This window comes from Camellia sinensis, chromosome 1 (assembly GCF_055761805.1).
Source record: "Camellia sinensis isolate YWXY chromosome 1, ASM5576180v1, whole genome shotgun sequence".
Taxonomy (NCBI): domain Eukaryota; kingdom Viridiplantae; phylum Streptophyta; class Magnoliopsida; order Ericales; family Theaceae; genus Camellia; species Camellia sinensis.
The window spans coordinates 36,282,754-36,292,928 of record NC_138961.1 but is presented as its reverse complement, the minus strand read 5'-3'; positions in this window follow the sequence as shown (position 1 = coordinate 36,292,928).

Sequence of the window (10,175 nt, the reverse complement as noted above, 5' to 3'; positions counted from 1 at the left end):
CAAGAATCTTGTAAGCAATGATATTGCAAAAAATCAACCAGACATGGAGAGCATTTACATAAAAGAAAATGAAGAAAATCCATTACGCGAACATAAAGAAAAAATGACAATGGAGAAACTTCAAGAAATATATGCTCTTTTAGAAAACGACTCAAATCTACCAAAGGAATAGAAGTATACTCATGGCCACCCCAAAGACCTTCTCATAAGTGATGTGACGGAAGGTATAAAAACTCGTTCCTCTGTTAAAAATGTTTGTAATAACTTAGCGTTTGTTTCATAGAGTAAACCAAAATCGTTTTTAGAAGCTGCAAATGATGAAAACTGAATTTTAGCAATGCAAGAAGAATTAAATCAATTTGAAAGGAATGTAGTTTGGTTTTTGACCCCTCAACCTAAGGATCATCCCGTTATTGGTACAAAATGGGTTTTTCGAAATAAAATGGATGAATCCGGAGTTGTTACCAGAAACAAAACTAGATTAGTAGCTCAAGATTATAATCAAGAAGAGGGCATTGATTTTAATGAAACTTTTGTACCAGTTACTAGACTTGAAGCTATTAGAGTGTTACTTGTTTTTGCATATTTTAAAGATTTTAAATTATATCAAATGGATATTAAAAATGATTTTTTAAATTGGTACATTTCGGAGGAAGTTTACGATGAACAACCTCCCGGTTTGAAAATCATAAATACTCGGATCATATTTTCAAACTTTCAAAAGCTTTATATAACTTAAAACAAGCTCCTAGAGCATGATATGAAAGATTGAGTAAATTTCTACTTAATAAAGGTTTTTCTATAGGAAAAATTGATACAACTCTTTTTATAAAAACCAAAAATGAGGATATGCTAATTGTTCAAATTTATGTTGATGATATCATTTTCAGTGCAACTAATGAAAATTTGTGCAAAGAGTTTGCTAAAGATATGCAGGATGAATTCGAAATGAGTATAATGGGGGAATTAAATTACTTCCTTAGTCTACAAATTAAACAAACTAAGGATATGATCCATTTAAATCAAACAAAATATATCAAGGATTTACTCAAAAGGTTTGAAATGGAATCATCAAAGCCTGCAACAACTCCAATGAGCACATCAATAAAAATTGGCAAAGATGAGTAAGGTAAACCAGTAGATGAAAAGAAATATCGAGGTATGATCGGTTCCTTACTCTATCTTACCACTAGTAGACCCGATATAATATTTAGTGTTTGTATGTGTGCACGTTTTCAATCCGCACCTAAAGAGTCACACATCACCATAGTCAAACGTATTTTCAAATATCTTGTTGGCACTCCAAATTTGGGATTATGGTATCCTAAGAGAAGTACCTTTGAACTTTTTGGTTACTCATATGTCGATTTTGCGGGATGTAGATTTGATCGAAAAAGCACAAGTGGTACTTGTCACTTTCTTGGATACTCATTTATTTCTTGGTTTTGCAAAAAACAAAACTCAATGGCTCTGTCAACTGCTAAAGCAGAATACATTGCCGCCGCTAGGTGTTGTGCACAATTGTTTTGGATGAAACAACAATTTCAAGATTTTGGACTTCACTATGACCATATTCCTATAAAATGTGACAACACAAGTGCCATTAACCTTTCAAAAAATCATATTCAGCACTTATGCACTAAACACATTGAAATAACGCATCATTTTCTAAGAGATCATGTCCTTAAAGGTGGCATTGAACTCAAATTTGTGCCTACAAATCAATTAGCTAATATATTTACCAAGCCTCTTAATGAAAAATAATTTTGTTATATTAGAACTAAACTTGGTATGATGAATACTCATATATGATGTTTATTTTTTAAAATATAAATAAATAAATAAATAAAATCAAAATCAAAATTAAAATTAGAATAAAAATAAAAATAAAATAAAATATATTTTATACATTCTCTCTCTCGCTCTGGTTTTCTCTCTCTCTCGCTCTGATTCTTTTTCTCTCGCTCTCTCCTTCTTCCTCTCATCCTTAGACACCATCTTCATCCTCACCATCGTCCACCACTAGCTCCACCATCCACAACATCATCCATCACTTTCATCATTACCATCATCCATCCAAATCCCTTACCAACATACCAAGATCCATCACTGCTCTACACAAAATCTTCATTATCGATCTTTGACATCGTTTCCGATTCATCAAGATCAATTACCGATCCATCAAGATCCGTTACTGATCCACCAAGATCCATCACAGATCTACAAGAATTCATCACCAATCTACAAATATTCGTCCATGATCTTCTCCATTATTTCCTATCATCAACATCATCGCCGATCAACATATTTAAATTATTTTTGCAGTTTGTTATATTTCTTATATGGTTATATGTGGTACAAACTCTCTTGTATTTAATAATAATTGCTTCTACCTAGTATGAAGAAATTATTTTTATCTGTATTTTCTCTTTTTATGCTAGTGCACTTGGTGTAGTTGTTTATGGTCGGATCTTAATGGCCTTGGTTTTATAAATTGGTAATCATTTTCTTACAATTTGTGTAATTTTCTTTTGTGCATTAATTTAGGGAGAGACTCGTATTATGTAATCTTTTGAGATTAAATCAATAAAATAAAAATAAAAATACAAGTAATCTTAAGAGGGCGTTTGTATATTTTATGCATAATTTTAGGGATAGTTTATATCGTTTTCAACTAATTGTTTTTTTCTCCTTATCTGCAAATTTTTTTATATATAGCAAAAACAAACAATTTTTTCAAAGAGAAATGTTTGCAATTTTATTTTAGAAATAGAAACTACTGATCGATTACATGTATGGATTGAGCAGGCTTTACAGATTTTTTGCGTTTCACTTCTCTCAACGACTTTTCATGAGCCTCCTTTACATGTCTCTCTCTATTTTCGATTTCTGTGAGTCATAGCATTATCACCGTTCCATAATATTGCACCGCATTCTCCAACTGAGAATTTTTCCTTTCTAGCTCTCTTTTCTCCTGACGAGTATTAGCTAGTTGTTATTTTAACAAGCTCACCTCACCTATCAATTGTTGATTTTCTTGTACTCTTGCTTAAAGTCGTCGAGTCATATTGGAAACTACAGTCATCGTCTGTGTACTCAGAGCTATAGTGTTATTAATAGCATCGATATCATTCCGATTACCAAAAACACTAGGACTCTCATTTACAAAAATAGCGTGCGAATGCACTATCGATAACCTTTCACTTGCCTGAATTACAGGCACCTCATGCATGTCAGAACCATTGATGATTAAGATAAGGATTGGCATGATTACACAAGAAAGTAAAACAAGTTTTTCTCTCACAACACTTGACGATTTCGTATCTCTGCCTATCATCATTGTCGCTTTTTATATACTCCACCGATCTAATACTCGATGAATATCTGCTCAAATATCTTGTTTGTCAACCTTTTGGGCGCTGCTGCGCCATTTTTCTAGAGATGCTCTAAAATCCCAACAATGATCACGACAAGACATAAGAACCATTATTAAATGTGTTTGTTTGATTTTTGTTTTGGTCACTGCAATTTTTTTTTCTCTCTCTAAAATCTTCCTATCTCCGTATTTTATTTTGATGATGTCAAAAGGGGGAGAAAATTATTAATTTTAATTTTAAAATGTGAATTTGAATTGCCATACATGTGCTTTAAATTATCAAATATCTTATGTTGCAAAATTATCAAATTTGTTGATTTTTATTTTGTGTCAAATCCATGCAAATATTGCCATCATAAAAAAAGAGTAGATTCTTAATCATGTTGTTTAATTTTGATGATGTCTAAAATATTATTTGAAAATTTTGAATTTTTTAATATACATATTCTATATTATTTGATACAAAATATTATCTGTTTAAAATATTAGTTGTATGATATATTTATTATAAATATTATTTAAATGAAAATATTTTGAATATATTATTATTCACGATTTTGAAAAATTCGAGTGGTCACTATTCATTTTTTAACAAATTTAAAATTAATTAGTTGTATTATTTTGACAAAATTATTGATTGGTTGGATGGTTACTATTCACTTTTTGACAAATTTAAAATTGATTAATTGTATTATTTTGATAAAATTGATTAATTGGTTGTATTATTTTGACAAATGTGATATTTATAAGGATGGCAATTTGAACCCGGCCCGACGGGGACCCGACCCTCCGACCCCGATTTGAGCGATTTTTTCCCAAAAAATATCCCTAACGGGATGGGGATGGTATTCAAAAATCAATCCTCGATCACTTTCGGGCCGGGGACGGGGATACGTGTCCCAGCCCCGTTCCCGTCCCTGTTTTTCCCTGAAATGAAATTACTATTTTACCCCTAAGTATATATATATAAAAACCAAACCCTTATTACACTTTCATTTCTCCCTTTATCTCACCGCATCTCTCGTCTCTCTCTCCTTCACTCACGTCTCTCATCTCTCTTATCTCACTGCTTCTCTCATATCTCTCTTCCTCACTCACTTCTCCTTCTCTGTCTCGCTTGGAAAGCCTTCCCTTCTCCTTCTCTATCTCGCTTATGAACCGTGGTCCATCCGTAAAGCCCTCCATTGCCACTGATTTGAACAGGACCAGGATCGATCTGTGAAGCTACCGATCTGGATCGATCTGAACAGATTGTGGTTTGATCTGAACAGAGTGTTATACATATATTTGTTCATCAGCACAAACAGACAACAACAGATTGTGGTTTTACACTTTCATATCTATTTTTTGTGAGGAAATTATTGTAAAAGAGTGTTAAAGTACCTTTTATTTTTATTCATTATTTTTGTGAGAAATTTTTGTAAGGGTAAGACATTTATTGTTAAGTGAGGCTCAATAGATAAAAGTAATACCTGTGAAAAATCCACAAGATTAGTGAAGCCTTGGTGGTATATTGATTCATTTTGATAGTGAAGAAATTCTCAAGGAGGTTCCTTGGGGAGTGGACGTAGGCCCGGCGTGTTGAGCCACTATAAATTTCAATATTTGATTTTCTCTCCATATCTCTCTTACTTTTATATTGATAATTATTGTTTTATTTTTTATTATGAATATTGTGTTTATTATTATTTTTATATTATAAATTATTTTTTAATAACCCAATTTACTCATCTCTTAGGTTGCCTAACTAAGATAACAATCATAACTACATGATGATAGTATATTTGTTTTCATTGAAATGAACGATAATTGTAATCACATGAGCTTAACAATAAACAGATCAAAACATTGAAAAAGGTTTATTGGACTGAAATAGATTTGATCTAATTCTCCCACCAATAGTAGTTTGGGCATCTCCAAAGTATAAGTTAAAATATTCAGTACAATAAATCATTACACAGTTAGCAAATTAATTATTATTATTTTATTTTATTTTTTTGCTCTAATGAATGTGTTAAATGATTTACTAAATTCACAAAAATCAAATGCGACTGGTAGTGTAAAACTTTATTCAAATAATGATATAAAAGTAGGAACTTAATTATAAATCAAATATTTTTAATGATTTCTTATGAGTTGAATCTTTGATACCTATTAGATTGGTGAATCTATCTTATTGAATCACTTGAATATGCAGATTTTAAAAAACAATTTATCTATTCGTCTTATTTATTATTTTACGTTTATAGTGTTTATTTATATATTTTTTTAATAAAGATATATAAAAAATTTATTTCTAATGTGATTTATTTATAAGATCCTAAACAGCCTCTAATAGATCTTTTAGCTCTATTATTATACTTGTTCATTCTTTAAATTAACAAACATTTAATATACAAATTTAAATTATACTTTTCATTTTTTGTCCGTTAATAAATACTTTAATATTAAAATTAAACTAGATGCTCGTATGTAGTTGGTCTTATGGAGATTCTTTAATCCTCTTGTAAGATAAATTGATAGAGAGAGAAGGAGAGAATAAATTGTATTGATGAATATTATATATTGATATGATTTACAACACTCTCATTTATAGAGAGGAAAGGTGATACACATAGGATACTAATTAACACACACCGAAAGCAGAAACATTATCATTAGTGGGACAGTTGGACAGCTAGATATTGCACACTAATATTACACTAACAGCCCCCCTCAAACTCAAGGAGGATAGGTACTAACCAACTTGTGTTTGGAGAGAGTAACAAAACAGGAAAATAAAATAGGATAGGAGACACTGTATGATCGTGTCGAACCGTTGGTGAAGACACTGTATGGTCGTGTCAGACCGTTGTAGGAGCTAACCGGAATCAATGTCGGGACAGTTTACGGGGTCATGCCGGACCGATTGTAGAAGCTGACCGGAATCAATGTCGGAACAGTTTACGGAGTCATGCCGGACCGATGTAAAAGATTGTGGTGGTGCACCAAGGGGGCGACTTAGGGAGTGCGCCATGGGGTGGCTTGGGTGGTTCCCATGGTGTATAACCATGCTCACCAGCTTGAGTGGTTCCCATGGTGTGTAACCATACTCACCATGATATATGTAGAACCCCCCCTCAAACTCAAATAGGTGTGAAGATAGAAACCTATTTGAGGTTGAAACAAAGGGATTGATAAAGTGGAGTAAATCAGCTCAACACAGAGTAGAGATGTTAAAAAAAAACGTAAAACAAAATGAAGGTAAGATGTTTTTTTTTTTTTTTTTATGTGAAAAAAGAAAGATAAAATAAAATAAAATAAAGTGATAATGAGGCCCACGGGTTTGTTCAAACCAACCCATGATGGTGCCAGCCATGAGATAAAATAAGAAAGAGTCATTGTTTTAGGTGTAGGGTGGCCCATTGATTTGGGTAAAACCAGCACATGGTTTGTTGGTTTGTTAGTTCAAAAATATTGTTTAAAAAAAAGAAAGGGAGGTGGTGGAGGATATGATGATGAATAAAAAATAAAAGAAAGGAGGAAGTCCGAGAGAGAGGTGCCGAGAGAGTGAGAGAGCTCTGCTAGAGAGAGAGAGAGCTGGGTTTGGTCCTCTGTGTGTGGCGTTTTTTTTTTTTTTTTTTTTGGCTCCTGTTTCTTCTTCTCCATGGATTGATCAGGAGCACAGATTCTTCTTCATTTCAAGCCTGTTTCAAGTGCAGTTTTGTTACGCAAGAGTGTAGAGAGAGAGGGAGAGAGTTTCAGAGGTGAAGAACAGCAGAACCAAGAGGAGAATCTATTGCTGGAGATTATGGAGTTCAATGGGATCTCTGGGTGTTGGAGCTCCGGCGAGGGTTCCGGAATGTGTTTTCCGTAGGACTGTCGCCGCCGGAATCCATTGTATGAGGTGTCTCCCACTGAAGGGATGGCTCTCCTTCACATTCATGGTGATACGTGTATGCTGCATGAAGCCCGAAGTGTAACAAGGGGTGTTAAGTATGTGTTACGATCAGATGTAGCTTTTGCTTGAACAGTGCAAGGCTTAATCAGATCAGATCCAGCAACCTTGGTAAACTCTTCATTTCAAGTTTATCTCCTGAGAAGAACATGAAGCAGCCAAGGTGAGTGAGATTTGGGTTTGTCCGGCGGGCGGCCAATGCGAGATTGCCGCCCGTCGGTGGAACGAAAATACTAGGTTCTCAACCTAGCTCTGATACCATGTAAGATAAATTGATAGAGAGAGAATGAGAGAATAAATTGTATTGATGAATATTATATATTGATATGATTTACAACACTCTCATTTATAGAGAGGAAAGGTGATACACATAGGATACTAATTAACACACACCGAAAGCAGAAACATTATCATTAGTGGGACAGTTGGACAGCTAGATATTGCACACTAATATTACACTAACACCTCTTATGCATATATATACTTTCTACATCTGTTTTTTTATCAATCACGATTCCAAAATATAAAAAATTTATACAGAATTGTACTATAAGGTAATGTCACTTTGACAATTTTGTAAATGAAATTCATTATAAGACCATTTATGTTATCGGAGATGCATAGAAATTTGGTCTTGATACATGAACCACAACTATAGCAGTTGGAACTCTCTACAGAGGACGATGTCAAGTTGCTAGTGTTGCTGATATGCGTATTTGGATTTTCATCCTTCCAATTCTCTCCATCAGTCATTATTAGGCAGCAGGAATACCAATCAGTGTGTTTGGTTTCAGTTTTTTGGATTAAATTTTTTGAAAATTGACTTTTTTTGGTTTTCGTGTTTTTTTTTTTTGTTTTTAGTGAATATTTTTAAAATTTTAAACATTTTTTTTTTTACTTTTTTAGATTCACCTTGCTTAGATGTATCTAAAAAGTAAAAAATTTGTGAAAAAATATTTTAAAAATTTAATAAATACATAAAAATACAAAAAATGTACTGAATTCTTGTATTTTTTTGTATTTTTGGTATTTAGTGAATTTTTAAAAGATGTTTTTTACAATTTTTTTACTTTTTAAATGTATTTATGTTAGGTGTGTTTAAAAAGTAAAAAAATTGCTTAAAATATTTAAAAAATTCAGTAAAAACAAAAAAAAACAAGAAAAATAAGAAAATAAAATTTTCTGAAAAATGTTTTTTGAAAAATAGAAACAAGCAAGGTGAATATTAGTTACAAGGAACAATAACCAGAGTCTCATTATAAACAATAAATAAATTTCTTCATTTTAATTTTATTTTATTTTTGATTATTTTTCTGAATATCTCTATGAAGAGCTAAAATTTCTCTGTATTTCTCTTCACAAAGAAATTTGTTTAAAATTTCTCTATGCTGAAATTTCTCTGTAAAAACGTTGAAGAACCTTAACTATTATAAAAATATTACATGTTATTTATCTTATAAAATCTTAATATCATAAATTTTAAACTAAAAATCCAAAAAATATACTAAAATCTAGTACTATTTTAAAAGTATGAAAAATATATTGGTTAGAGTTGATATAGGTGTAAAAAGTATATTAAAATCTAGTACTATTTTAAAAGTATGAAAAACACATATAATTTCTACTTTTTTCGTATCTCGAAAATACCTTTACAAACTTATTAAATATCACACAGCAACCTAAATCTATGGAATAACCAGAAATTAAAACACCTTCAAACATTGTGAGTAACTCCAATGGTCAATTGGTAAAAACAATAGCTAAAGTTATAATTTAGAAATGAATAGTGCAAAAAAATTATAAAATAACAATGTTGTTCCAACGGTAAGATTGCTACTTTTAGCTTAATCGGACGACCAACGAGTTTCAAAATTCTGCACCTTGCAATTACGACAAAGTGGTCGACCATCCGGTTGACCACCGAACTCCCAAAATTGTTGCACTGGCAATTTTAACTATAGGTAAAACTAGTGCCAAATTTGACAAAAGATATTGCAAAAATATAATTTAACAGCTCTGATAGTTCACTGTTAGATATAAAAAAAGTGAACTCCATACTTTTTTATAGCATTTGGTTAAAGTTGTTCTAATATGATTATTTTAATAATTCCACTATTGCGACTTGTTCAATCGGTAGTCCTATATGCACTAATTGGTATAGTAACTAGTGTACCAACATGCCTTATGACATTATTACTGACCCCACCCATTATATAAATTACAAATATTCAAAATTTCTAACATTATGCCACATTATCTATTAGTACACTAATTGATATACCAATTGGTACATATAGCATTATTTTTGTTCAATATTTGTCTCTTCTACTACGTTCTCATGAATTGTAAGTGAGAAATTTTGTCAAATTCAAATAAAGAAAAATCATGAAAATATATAAAGAGAATAAATATTTTTACAATTGATCTACTTTGATTGAGTGGTGATAATTCGAAGTGGCCTTACTAGCAAACTGGTAGCCTTTGGATTATTATTTCAATTAGGTTTTGTGTATTAATAATAAATTCTATTTCAGAGGGTTCAGAACAATCATCAGTTACAACCCACTGCAGCACTTTCACAAATAAGAAGGATTCGAAACAAATTTGTTTCACAATCTACAATCAGCATTTAGGAATGGCAACAGGTCGGGACGGGACCGGGGATCACACTTCCCGTCCCCAATCCCCGACGGGGAGCCTATCACTGCCCCCGCCCTCACCCCCTGACGGGGATCGAGTTTCCCCGACCCCGAAAATTTCCCGGCCAAAAAAACAAATTAAAAAAAAAGGATCAAGTTTAAAAAAACAAATTAAGTTTAACGAACAACAATCAGATCAGGTCAACAACAATAATATCTATTT